The 12853-nt window shown below is 36.1% G+C and overlaps 1 long non-coding RNA gene across 2 annotated transcripts; it reads right to left on the reverse strand.

Annotated features, from left to right (window-relative positions):
- Positions 1 to 1975: 1975 nt before the first annotated feature.
- On the reverse strand, positions 1976 to 4692 carry LOC105263720 (uncharacterized). 2 transcript variants are annotated; one of them, XR_891919.1, is made up of 4 exons: positions 4602 to 4692; positions 2638 to 2882; positions 2313 to 2520; positions 1976 to 2242 (listed from the first exon to the last, which is right to left on the reverse strand). It is a non-coding gene; the product is annotated as an uncharacterized lncRNA (long non-coding RNA). The 2 variants fall into 2 exon arrangements; XR_891918.1 differs by having other exon boundaries at positions 1976 to 2520.
- Positions 4693 to 12853: the final 8161 nt, after the last annotated feature.

The following is a 12853-nucleotide window of genomic DNA, read 5'->3' on the forward strand; positions in this document are numbered from 1 at the left end:
TAAAAAATATAATTTTTCCGTTGAATCATTTCCGTTCTCAATGTCCTCATATCGATAATTAGACGACGCGACATGAATACCGAGTAATATTATCCCTCTTTTTCCTCCCACTCATTATGACCAGTCGTAATCTATCTTCACTTTATCTCTCTTCCATGCTGGGGAAATATCGATCCCGGACCCTCCACACGTGTTACCGTAACTCAGTACCATCTCGTATCGATAGCCAGTATTCTCCATTTATATTCCATTACTCCACAAAGATGAACACATTTATGTACCATATTTATGTACACACAACCCTCCCAATCCAACTTTTTATATATTCACTCATCCCCTTATTTTCTGCCATTCCATAAAAACTAACGTGCACTGTTCTACAAATCGTTCCTGAAATATATCGATAAATATTCAAATATTTCCAAAGAAGTTTCCAAAACTCCAAGATTTTCCTGAAAATAATAGGACTAACGAAAATAATAATAAATTAATAGTTTATATAATTGGTCCTTGCGAATGACTTATTTAATTCGATTTTCTGTGGAAAATTAATTAATTAGGTATTATTTATCGTAATTAGTTCACAATGGAAAATAGAGGAGAAAAATTATACATGAAAATCGATACAAATATATTTTTTCCAGCGAAAAATTTTTTTTCTGTCACAAAAAAAATGATAAAAAGGTATCACCTCGTTAATAATGAGTCTAGGTAATTCAATATTTTTTACTCCAGTTTGAATGCCGCATTCAGAATAATATTGTAATGAACGCCGAGAGAGAAAAGTAACGACCCATGCTATTAATTTTGATGACAAATGAAGCTCCATTGATTAAATAATTCCGGATAATTGGACGGCTTCCCCTAATCATTAAAACAAGATCGTCGGAGTTATCTCATAATGAATCCCAGAAGCGGCAACAAATCCCAGTAAAAAAGTATGTGAAAAATAAGAGAGTAACGCAGCGGAGAAGTAGAAAAGGTTAAAAGGCATTTTCCATCCAGAGTGGAAAAACAAAGACCTCAAGAATATTTTATTATGTCGTTCGTCATCACGAGGGTTTTATGAGCGGAAAAAAAATTGAAGAAAAGCTGAGCGACAACTCACAATCAGACACTTTCCCGTTAATTCAGAAGAAAATTCTGCATTCAAAGTTCAATATTATTTATAATTCCAAAAAATCATCCGATGTGGAGCGATGTTGTAACTAATAATAAATATTCGTACATTTTTTCAGGATTAATGTTTTATCAAAATTTTTGTCGTTTAAAAATATATGAGATCACATTTATCCCGTCACCTTTATATTTCCCGTGGGGATTATTCAACCGCCCATCGCAAATTCCTGGATAAGAGTGAAGTTTAGAGATGAAAGTCTTGTCCCTCAATTGGTGTTCGAGAGGAGGAAAAAACGATGAAAATGGTGGAAAATGGGGAAAAACCCGGAATGGAGGTCAAACCCTTTACTATACGATGTATTTTCATGTTGCCCCTGCTCTCATATCCGCCATTCATGCTTTCCTTTCTACCTCCACGTCGGAAGCGAAGAAGAAAATATGCGGTCAGAATATTCCGAGCACAGGAGCACTGATTCAAGAGAATTCAGAACAGCTAAAGAGAAATTTCCTATCAAACTGCCTATCAAAAATTTTTCCATTAAAAATCCACCGACATAAAAAATTGAGGCAAGTATATCATTAAATTTCCACTGAATCCTTTTTAACGACACTTTTTTGAAAAGTAGTTATCGATAAACGGTAAAATTTCTATTATTCCACCGGCACTCGCAAAAAAATTCTGAATTGCCGTTTGTCATTAACATTTAGTCGCTCTTTAAAAAATATCGTCATTTAATTCCAGTAGAAATGAATTGGTTCACATAGAAGCGATAACTCTCCTCATAAAATCCATGAAACTCAGGTCAATCATTCCTGATAACGTTGTAATTATTAAACCCAATGTAATCCAGCATTAATGTGTTCGATCTATATCTGTATCTCCGCTGAACTGCCCATAACTATAAGTAACAACTAGAATTAATAAAACTCGTCTGTCGGTGCACTTTCATTGCCACTCATAATACCACTATGTATCCATTATCATCTGAATATAATTAGTCTTGAATGACATGTTTATCCTTGATGTGCCACATTGCATGAAATTTCCAACTCTTTTGCTGCCCACACCAACTCTAATTTTGTTATGAATGAGCTTTCTCGGTTATCGATTAATTTCGTTGACCTATCAACCCATATATTATAATTATAATTCATTATAATATTTGCACTCTTTCTGAATATTTATTTATCACCTCTGTGAGAATCCAATGTAATAGAAAATCAACCGATTGTTGATGAAAAAAATTGTTTTGGAGAAGAGATCACTGTCCCCAACATTTCTGTGGATGATCTATGAGTGGAATTGGCGTTTTCCTGGACCATCGCACAGTTAACAGGAATTCCACCATCGATTTTGCGTGTCTCCCGGGGTGCGTGTGAAATTCATCATGCCTGGCTCGACTGGAACATCAATGCAATATTTTGCTTTCTGAATTATCCAGTTATGTGCAGTTGCTGCGATTTGCGTGGGTGAATAAACAAAAGCATATGGTAGGTGTGGATTTTTTTTTTGCTAACCTTTATCACCCCCTGCAGCTTACCAAGATGATTTATCAGAAAAAACTATAATCCGGTATATAGAGGTGGAAAAAAAGGAGCGCAATTTGCCTGAGGAATTATAGGGATTCCTCTTCATAAAATGTAATTGAACGTCCAGCGATTAATCCTCATTTTTACGTCCCGCGGGATATCTACATTTTCCTTTTCCCTTCCATATCGTCGTAAAGATTAAGTTGTTGGAGCTGAAGACCCAATAAACTTTTCTGGAAGAAAAAATACGGCGGAACTCGCAATCACTGCAGAAACTAATCAAAATGAGAGGGAGAGAGTGAGTGGGTTTACAATTACCGGGGAGATCGGTGGTAATGAATTTTATTGGTGAATAAAATGTCAATAGGCTGACATGTTTGCTGATAACGTAAATCAATTCTTTTCCATTGATACATTTATACATGAACCCAAAGAATTAATTACACACAAGCCAGAAGATCGGTTAGAAGACGTAAGGACACTCACAAATTTACGGATTTACACATTTAGCGGTGATGTTATGAATTTTTGGGGAATTAACTAGGATAAATATAGAGAGATATAATGGAATATGAGGAAGGATTTCCCTGGTGGATGAACGGGACAGAAAAGAAATGTACGTTGAGGATAATGAGGAAAAAGTACATAAGGGGAAAAAAGGACAAATCGAGTTAGGAAAAGGCAAAAGGCAAAAAAAGGGCGGAACTCGGTTTCTTTTTATAGTGGCACATGGAGCACGGAAAAGTCCTTATCTCGTTCAGACAGATCGATACGCACAGCGCGGGGTGAAAATAGCACGCGCCACCGGCAAGCCCTCGACATTGGGGTTGTGCCCGATTCGATGCTGCCAGCAATTCAGAGTAAAAATTGGTGGGTTATCGGAATTGATGTGAATTTTCCATATTCAATCGATATTTATTCATAGAAAAATGACCCCTGAGTGAACTATTAGAAAATTTCTCCTGAAATTTCCAGCAAAAATATTTGAAATTTGTAGCAACAATTTTCACGACCCTCTTATCGAAAATTTCCGCGAAATTATCAATGATTTTTTTTTTTTCGGGGAAATTTCTACGATTTTTAACTCATTTGATCTCGATTCACTTCGATACTGAAGCCTCTTCGGTTAGTTGTCAAGAACAATCATAAACAATGGAACAATACTCGAGAAAGAGAATACCCGGATGTTTGTTAAGTCGATTTGTCAGCTACTCGAAACATTATCCGTTATCGAGCCAATATTCGCGTCGATTCAGCATTAGACATGCGTCAGTAATAAATTCCGCGTGGTGAATGTTATGTAAACAATGATAAGTTACTGACCTGAAGATGCGTCACGATAAGTTGACAATGTGAGAAAAAAAAAAAAGGGAATCCCCTGATTATGTGATGAAACTCATCAATTTTAAAATCGCTAAGACACTCCGTAATCCTCTTTATCAGCGACTGTCATCGATACCCAAGTGATTATTAAAAATAGATACCTCCATTGCTTTGAACAATCGTCAATGCAATAATCTCTCACTTTGGTGTGCTCTCGTCGGTGTAATCTAAATATAAATCCTTCCTTCTCTGAAGTGCTACTTGTCTTGTCGAATAATTTATATTTGCAAACAGAAATGAACAGTGTACAGTTAAAGAATAAGTGAGAATTCCGAGGAGAGTTGATGTGTATTCAAGAAAAATGTGTTACAACATGACAATTTTATGGTAGGACTACAGTGAGTGATAAAGCGACATGAATACTCAGACAATTTCATTTTTTTTTACTAATTTTTTTTTATCCCATACGATTTCATTGTGCATGTTGTCGTGTATTATGTGTCATATACCCACATGGAGAAAGCCAGTAAAAATTGATAAATAAATAATAAAAAGATATTTAAATAAAAAAATTACACGATAGAAATATTATAATATTATATAGATAATTGATTTTTTTTTTGGATTACGCTTTTTAGGAGCTGGAGGAGATTTTCATATGAGATATAATATTGTTCACGCTTTTGTTTTTTATTTTATATTTTCCACTCGTCAGACTAGTCAAGGATAAAGTGCACTGAAGGTGCATCTGAGGAAATTTCTTTTTATAGCCCCAGCACTATGGAAGCCCTTGTGTACGAGTCTCCCGTTGACTCGGACGGTATAATCGATTGTCTCTCGATAAAAATAAAATTAAAAGGAATAAGGAGGGGCTGGAGGAATGAAATGGGAATAGAGTTGTGGAGTTTTGTTTCAGTGGCAATATAGCCTCCAGGGAGAAAGACAGGAATAAATTCAACATATACGACAGCCGTTATTTCCGGATGAACGAACATCCTATTGATTTGATTTGATGGACCCACCGATGCCCGCGTATTATCATTCGATGAATTTCACAATCCTTGACCCAGAAAATTCAGCGTTATTCCTTTTATCAGGCAGGTTTGAACGGCGATGGTTATTGTAAACACAGGAAGTTCATGGAGTATAATAATTAGTATAATGTAAAAACTCGCTGGAAATTCTGACTTAGGATTGAATTTATTATTGAAATTTATGTGGTTACTGTAATGGATCCAGGATTACAATTGAAATTTAAGGATTTAGTTTATCATACCCATACTCATACTCATACCCATACCCATTGAGGACGAATTAGCCCTCATGGAGGGATTTTTAATTTTTTCACATTTTGAAAAATTGACGCTTGAAAAATTTTTTGAAAAATTCACCAATCGCGCAATAATGAAAATTCCGGGAAAAAGTGGAGAGTTCTGAGTAGCGGATCGACCAGCAATTCGTGATGAGGGTGAATTAACCCTCATGGAGTGATTTTTAATTTTTTTCACATTTTGAAAAATTGACACTTGAAAAAATTTTTGAAAAATTTTTTGAAAAATTCACCAATCGCGTAATAATGAAAATTCCGGGAAAAAGTGAAGAGTTCTGAGTAGCGGATCGATCAACGATTCGTGATGAGGGTGAATTAACCCTCATGGAGTGATTTTTAATTTTTTTACATTTTTAAAAATTGACACTTGAAAAATTTTTTGAAAAATTTTTTGAAAAATTCACCAATCGCGTAATAATGAAAATTCCGGGAAAAAGTGAAGAGTTCTGAGTAGCGGATCGATCAGCGATTCGCGATGAGGGTGAATTAACCCTCATGGAGTGATTTTTAATTTTTTTACATTTTTAAAAATTGACACTTGAAAAATTTAAAAAAAAATTCACCAATCGCGTAATAATGAAAATTCCGGGAAAAAGTGAAGAGTTCTGAGCAGCGGATCGACCAGCGATTCGTAATGAGTGTGAAATAGCCCTCATGGAGTGATTTTTAATTTTTTCACATTTTGAAAAATTGATATGAAATGAAAATTCCGAGAAATGAATTCACCAAGCTTTATGACTACCTATTTTCAGCCTTGTGATAAGACAAACCGAATAAACAAGGTTTTAAATAGTCCCAAGGTCCAGTCGTGAGTTTATTGTTGGAGAATTTCGAGCAATACGTACGAACATCCACGGTATTGAAAGGTCATGGGGTTGGGCTTGGGATCAAATTCGGTGAGATGTGATGAATCGATCCAATCGATCCAATCAAGGATGATGGCATTGAGCCTAAGATGGAGGGGATCAATTGGGAAATTACAAGCACCGATGATCTTTCTTTGGGGCACACATAAATAGTTTCAGGAGGGTAGCTTTGAGAAGATGTTGAGTGGGCGTTTTCAATCCTATCTCTGAGAAATCACCAAGGCCTTCTCGGACAATCGCTTCACGCGTCATTTCCCACAGGAAGAGTGATGAAAGAGATTCCATTTTATTTTCCATCATTTTCCAAATTTTTCCGTTTTAGTATCTGATTAAAAAGCAACTTCCCCATCGAAAATCCGGGACACACAACTTTTCTTATAATTCATTTATTATTACTCCAAAAATTAATTCTCAACCGAATCCACTGCAGAAATTTAAATAACAAATGAATATTTTTTAATGATAATTCAATTTGTAATTGATTATTTGGTTGGATTGCCTCGTATTGTGTGGAAAAATTATTCGAATCGGTTGTGAATGAGTGAAGAGTGTTTGTGAAATTTCCCGACAAATTAACAAGCGCGATGAATAAGTAAATGACAGGAACATCTCTTCATGCACTTAGGTACAGTAAATACATTAATGCCTCGGTGACTCTCTCCCCTCGGCTGAGTGGTCCAGTGACGTCATTTGGCGCTCCTTTAACGTTGTGTTACCGATAAAACAAAACATCCCATCCGTGTTAGCTACAGACTCCAAAGAAAATTTATTGGCTTACGACGTAGTACAGCTCGCTATTATCTATCACAAAGTCTAGGACAACATCTATCCGACTAGAGTCTTTTGGCACGAGAAATATTTTTCACGCGATCGCACGGTACACAATTCCCCTCATGTACTGCTGTGCATGTGTCGGTTTTTCTTTTTTTTTCCTCTTTTTTTAGATAGTGGCGTCGTGTTATCCGAGGCTTACAAAACCGTCGAGATCGACCACTTGCGCACACTCGAGACAAATGCGTCGACCTCTCGAATGAAATTTCTATACATATGTATTATCAAAGAGAATTTCCTATGTTCTATGTATTCGCAATTCTAAATATATTTCATCCAAGATTATGGAAATTAACATTTTCGAAATAAATATTTTTGAATAAAAATTCAATTCGATTACGTTTTTCGATTATTTTTTTTTTCCAAAATTTGTAGTGAGAAGACACTTTTATATAAATACTTTTCGAAAATGGAATTGTTGGGATAAAAATTAACACTGCGCTGCTAAAATATTATTATTATAAAATATATTAATGTATGAAATTTCAATTGAATTCAAATTTTGTAAATTTGTAAAAAAAAAATGTTCTATGTGCAATTTTAATGAAATTCATTGGGAAATGAAATAAAAAGGTAAATTTCGTCTAGCAAGATTGCCACCCCTCAACCCCTGTCTTTATAATATCGATTGGCTCTCCCTTTTGGAGCAGAGTCCACGAATGACGTCAATCCCCGAAGTCCAGGAAGCCGGGGTAACGGTCCACAGTGTTTCTGGAGTTTTCACAACCGAGTGACCTTGCCCCCACTCAACATACAACTGTTATCTCCACCTCTCTTTTTCATGGTCAACAGAAAAAGACAGTAACCAGTCAAAATCCACTGTGCCACTTCAGGGTCGCCTCAACAAACTCCACTGGATTTTCAGGCAACCTGCGAAGTGTCAATGGAGATAAACATTTCAGGCAATTAAAATCCACTCAACCGCAAACATTGGCCGAGTCATGAATTAAAAACCGGGGGTAATATTTGACAGATGACTCGCAATAGATCATTGACTAGATACTGGAGCTCTTCCATGGCAGACCGAGTATTAAATTTCCCTAAACTTTGCAAATTATAATATTTCAATATTCCAATATTCCAAGTCCAAGATAATCAAGAGTTTAATCATTACAAAATAATAATTAATGAACGAAGAATTATATCTTAATTAATTATATTTTAATTATAATAAATCATGAACTACCTGAATGAACTTAATTACCAGCTCAGGAGTGGTTCCTGTTTATCCCCATTTCTTTCCCAATCTCCGATATTTTTTATTGGAGCTTTTCGCGAATGCTCAATAAGCATTCGCCCATCGGTAATCAATGGTTTGAGGTATTGCGAGTGCAATCGATTGGCAACCCACTTATCGTCCCAATGGCATCTAGAACGCCTCCGAGCTTTCAAGAGAATCATCCAAAGGGGCAAGTTGAGGCAGTGGGGGAATCATTCCCCTCCGCCCATCCCAATTCCATCGTGTCCTTCACGATCAAGGTCACTCTGATGCTCAAGGTCGCTCGATGGTACGCGCACGTGTCATTCCCCGCACCTAGATTCCCCGGGATAAATTCAAATCGACGAACAACTCCATCAACTCCTGGAGATCGCAAGACTCCAGGCTCAGTCTGCAAAAAATCATCCAAAAATTACTGCACATTTTCATCTGCGCATCAGGGTATGGAATTTCAATATTTTCCGTTTTCTATTTTCAATAGAATTTGGGAGAATTTTTTTAGTGAAATGATGGAATAGAAAAGAGTAATAATCACTAGTCCACTGCAATAAAAAAAAATAGAGAATATTCGATGAAAATATTTTGATGTAGAGTGTAACCATCTTCCGGGTGAGTGATTCATGCATTCTATCATTTGAAACCCAATTAAATGCTAATAATTTGATGAAATTAATAATCAGGGTATTAATTGACTGGGGTAAACTCCAATCAACGGACAACTCCGTGAACTCCTGATGGGGCTCGCAAGACTGCTCTCAGCAGCGGATCCACAACAACTCATACATGTCGAAATTCAGTGCCAAATGCTGATACACAAATACACATAAACACATTAAATCACTGTCACTAGTTGTGACCCAATTTGCTAGAACGCATCGAATCGGTTCGCTAACATTCAACCGATCATCAAGAAATTATCATTTCTAGTTGAAATTTCTCGCAATACCATTTATCACTTTAAAAATCTCAAAATAAACTGAATCTAATACTCAATCATTCTTACCCCGGATAATTCGCTGATGAATTCAGTGGCAAGTGTAAACAACACGAGAATTATTGGATTTAAGGGAATAATTAAACTTCAGCTGCAGGTTCATTAATCCTCGCTGGAGGGAGCATCATTTTTCATCCTCCGGGACACGTGATTCATTTCACGGGATGATCCTCATCATTGTTCCATTCCTTCTCCAGGGTATTTCAAGAAATTCAGGAAATTAGAGAAAGGCTCTTCAAGGGTGGCTTATGTCACCAAGAAGATCAGCCTTTTTGCAATTTTCAGTTATAAAATGCAAATTTTTTACAATTTTCAGTTATAAAATGGAAATTTTTTTGCAATTTTCAGTTATAAAATGGAAATTTTTTTGCAATTTTCAGTTATAAAATGAAAATTTTTTGGAAATTTTCTCCAAATTATTTGGAAAAAATCCGATTCAATCGGAGCGACAATAAAAGTCTTCTGAATTAACCTCACATATTCGAATCGCAATTTATATAATTTAATTATAAAATAATACCAAACGTGTGAATGGACTGATGGATATTGAGTGTGAATAAGTCGGCGTAGGACCATGATGGGACTCCAGGGATTCTCGTTAGTGAAATGACACATCCCGGTGGCTTCTAACCGGAAGTAACAATATTCCTCACGTGCACAAGTGTATATTTGAGGGTACGCGTAGGGCTTCTGGGGACAGCAGCTTCAGGGCGATGAAGACATCGATCCAACTTCATCCAAGCTGTTACACCACTGTACCAGAGTGTTATACAATTATTACCGTCCGAGAAAGTTATGCAAGACAAACTGTTCAACGACAATGATGCGGTCAAAGAACATTACAACTAACTGTTATTCCATCGTCATCATTATCCGACGAATTAACGCAATCTCCATTTTTTTTGTTGCAAATTAAATTACTAAATCAATTTCATCGAAAATATTTGAGAAACAATTAATCCAGAGATGATAGGTAAACAGGAAATTAAGGGAAATAATTTAGGGATGAATAGAAGAAATAGAAAATTTAGAGGAAACTCCGGTTTTCTATGCTGAATCAGGAATTTTTTTTTCAAGTCTTGCGATGAGCAGGTGAAACTCCAGAGATCACGGGACTCTTTATGAGATATTCACTTTGAAAATGCTGAAGACCTTGTGGATTTCGTACTAGTGCCACTGACAGCGTTTCCTCAATTCAATGCAACCTCCACCTGCTGGGAGTACATATTTACATGAATTTGTTCAATCCCGGAAAGCTCTCTGAGATGTTCCATAAGACGGTACATTAAATAAATCAGTTCCTGTGGGGATGTGCAACCGTTTTTATTTTTACCCGGAAAAATGATTTTTTATACTCTCCCGAGAAAGTGTTCACCCACAAGTTTTTACGGTTTACTAAAATAATATTATTTATAATTTTATTTATAATATTATATTAATAACATTAATAAAATTAAGAGATGGTCTTCATTTAGTATGAATCTACATTTTTCTGCAACTCACTGTTTTTTTATTTAAAAAAAAATAATTTTTTATGAGGAAAATACGAAAACGTCTACCGGAAAAATAAATTTCTGCCAATTAATAGATATTAGTGTCAACAAAGGAACTGGACACGGAACATAAATAAATTTTGAATGTCACGAGCCGTCGCCCTCTGAATTTCGATTTTATTTTTTTTTCTAAAGAATTGTTTCTCATTTTCGCCCGCGAAATTCCATAAGCTTTTATCAGCCGCTAGCTAGCACCTTTCAATCTCGCTTTACAACGATAATGCACATTAAAAATCCGCGGGGTATCGTTAAGATGAGAGAAACTGTAAACACCCCAGGAACAATAGGAATGACGTCGCACTTGATTACGCGAAACAACTTTAAGTTCCACAGTTTTTCCCACTCTGGAAGGAATGTTCGCATAACTTTTGCCGACACCTTGAAAACTACATCGACGTGACCTCGTCAAATTCACGCCATAGTTTTTTTTTTATTATTCGAAGTGCTCAATTCACCCCATAGTTCGACGTAACTTTTCCCCGCTTCAGCTATCTCCCCAACTTTTCAAAACTTTACAGGAAATAAAATCAACTGTTACCTTTTCACCTCAAAATATCCTCCCCCCTTCCCCGAGGTCAACGAAAAACAATAATCTCAACAATGGCTGAACTATTGGCCACAATTGTGAGAGTGATAAGACCGGAGAGAATAAAAAAAAAAGATAAATCCATTCGTTCTACGCAAAGCATTCGAGTTCCCCTCCCAATCCAATGACTGTCATAAAATCCCCATTAGCAAGATCAATAATAAAAGATGAAAAGGATGCCCTCATTGATTCACCTCGTGCCGGTTGCTGAAGAGGTATCCATTGTTTTGAAAAAAAAAAAAATGGAGTGAGACAAGTATTGATGAGGTATACTGCCCCGGGGAGGGTGCAGCCACTTGAAACTTCTCTCCATCGACTTTTTACCCTTTCCACCCTTTTCACCCTTTCCAATCTTCGATCCTTCTCCTCTGCTAATAAAAAACATTTTTCTCCATTCGTTTGTCACCCTGAAACCATTACACAACGCCTGTGAAATCCTGAAATTTATTTATTCATTTGTTCTGTTGATCTGGAATTGATGGCAAAAGCTTTTGGATGAATACAACAAGTAAATCTATTTTAACGCCAATCGATTGCCAATATTCTTGCCAATCGTATCTGACATTTTTCAGGATAAGTTGTCAATTTAAGCTTTTAAACGTTTCATTTTTTTCATTTTCTATCGACGTATAAGCTGTAAATCCATTTATTTATGAAGCGTTCAATGTTATTAAAAGTTTCAAATTTTTTTACTCCACCTTTTGTAACAGGTCTGAATAATTTCCCTGGTTTTATCAGAAGTAATTTATCAGAATAGTAATTATTCCCGCGAATTGGAAAAGACATTTGCGAAGTTTCTGCAAAACGTTCGTGGGTGAGGGTTTAATGAGGAAAGACGATATTTGGGTGTACCACAGACAGAAAGGAAGGGAAATAAAAGGAAAGCAAAGAGGAATAAATTGTCCTTTCAATTGTGCAGTATCCGTATGGAAAAACGTCACAAGACGAATAGAGATAAGACATTAAAGGATTCCTCTCAACATCCACAGGGGGTAGAAACATTTCGAGTCTGAAGAGACTAAAAGTCTGAGACCCACGAATTGTTTGGATTTCTGTGGATAACATTCTGGAATCCCCACTTTTCCACAGAGAAGAATTCCTACCCAGGCATCTGCTGATTTTTCACACAAATCGAGCTATGTGAAGTTGGCATCGAAGTTTGAAAAATCTAACTTTTTTTTATTGGTTTGGATTGTACTCATTGAGTACTTGAATGTACCCTGTGCACTTTTTTTTGTACCCTCTTACTTTAGCCCTGAAGCAGGGGGGCAAAATCGTGCAGAATCGGAGTTCAAGAAAAAAAAAAAATAAACGTGGCAATCAGTTGTACCTCGATAGTACTGGTATGTACAACTTTTTTTTTCAATACTAACCCCCCTTTTTATAGTTCACCCCCTTTCAAAATTTTAAAAACCATAAAAAAAATAATATTACATGAATGAATTTGAAATTATTAGTACATGTTTGTACCATACTCATTTTACATCTTCATTTGTTTTTTT

Source organism: Fopius arisanus, unplaced genomic scaffold (genome assembly GCF_000806365.1).
Source record: "Fopius arisanus strain USDA-PBARC FA_bdor unplaced genomic scaffold, ASM80636v1 scaffold00016, whole genome shotgun sequence".
Lineage (NCBI taxonomy): Eukaryota > Metazoa > Arthropoda > Insecta > Hymenoptera > Braconidae > Fopius > Fopius arisanus.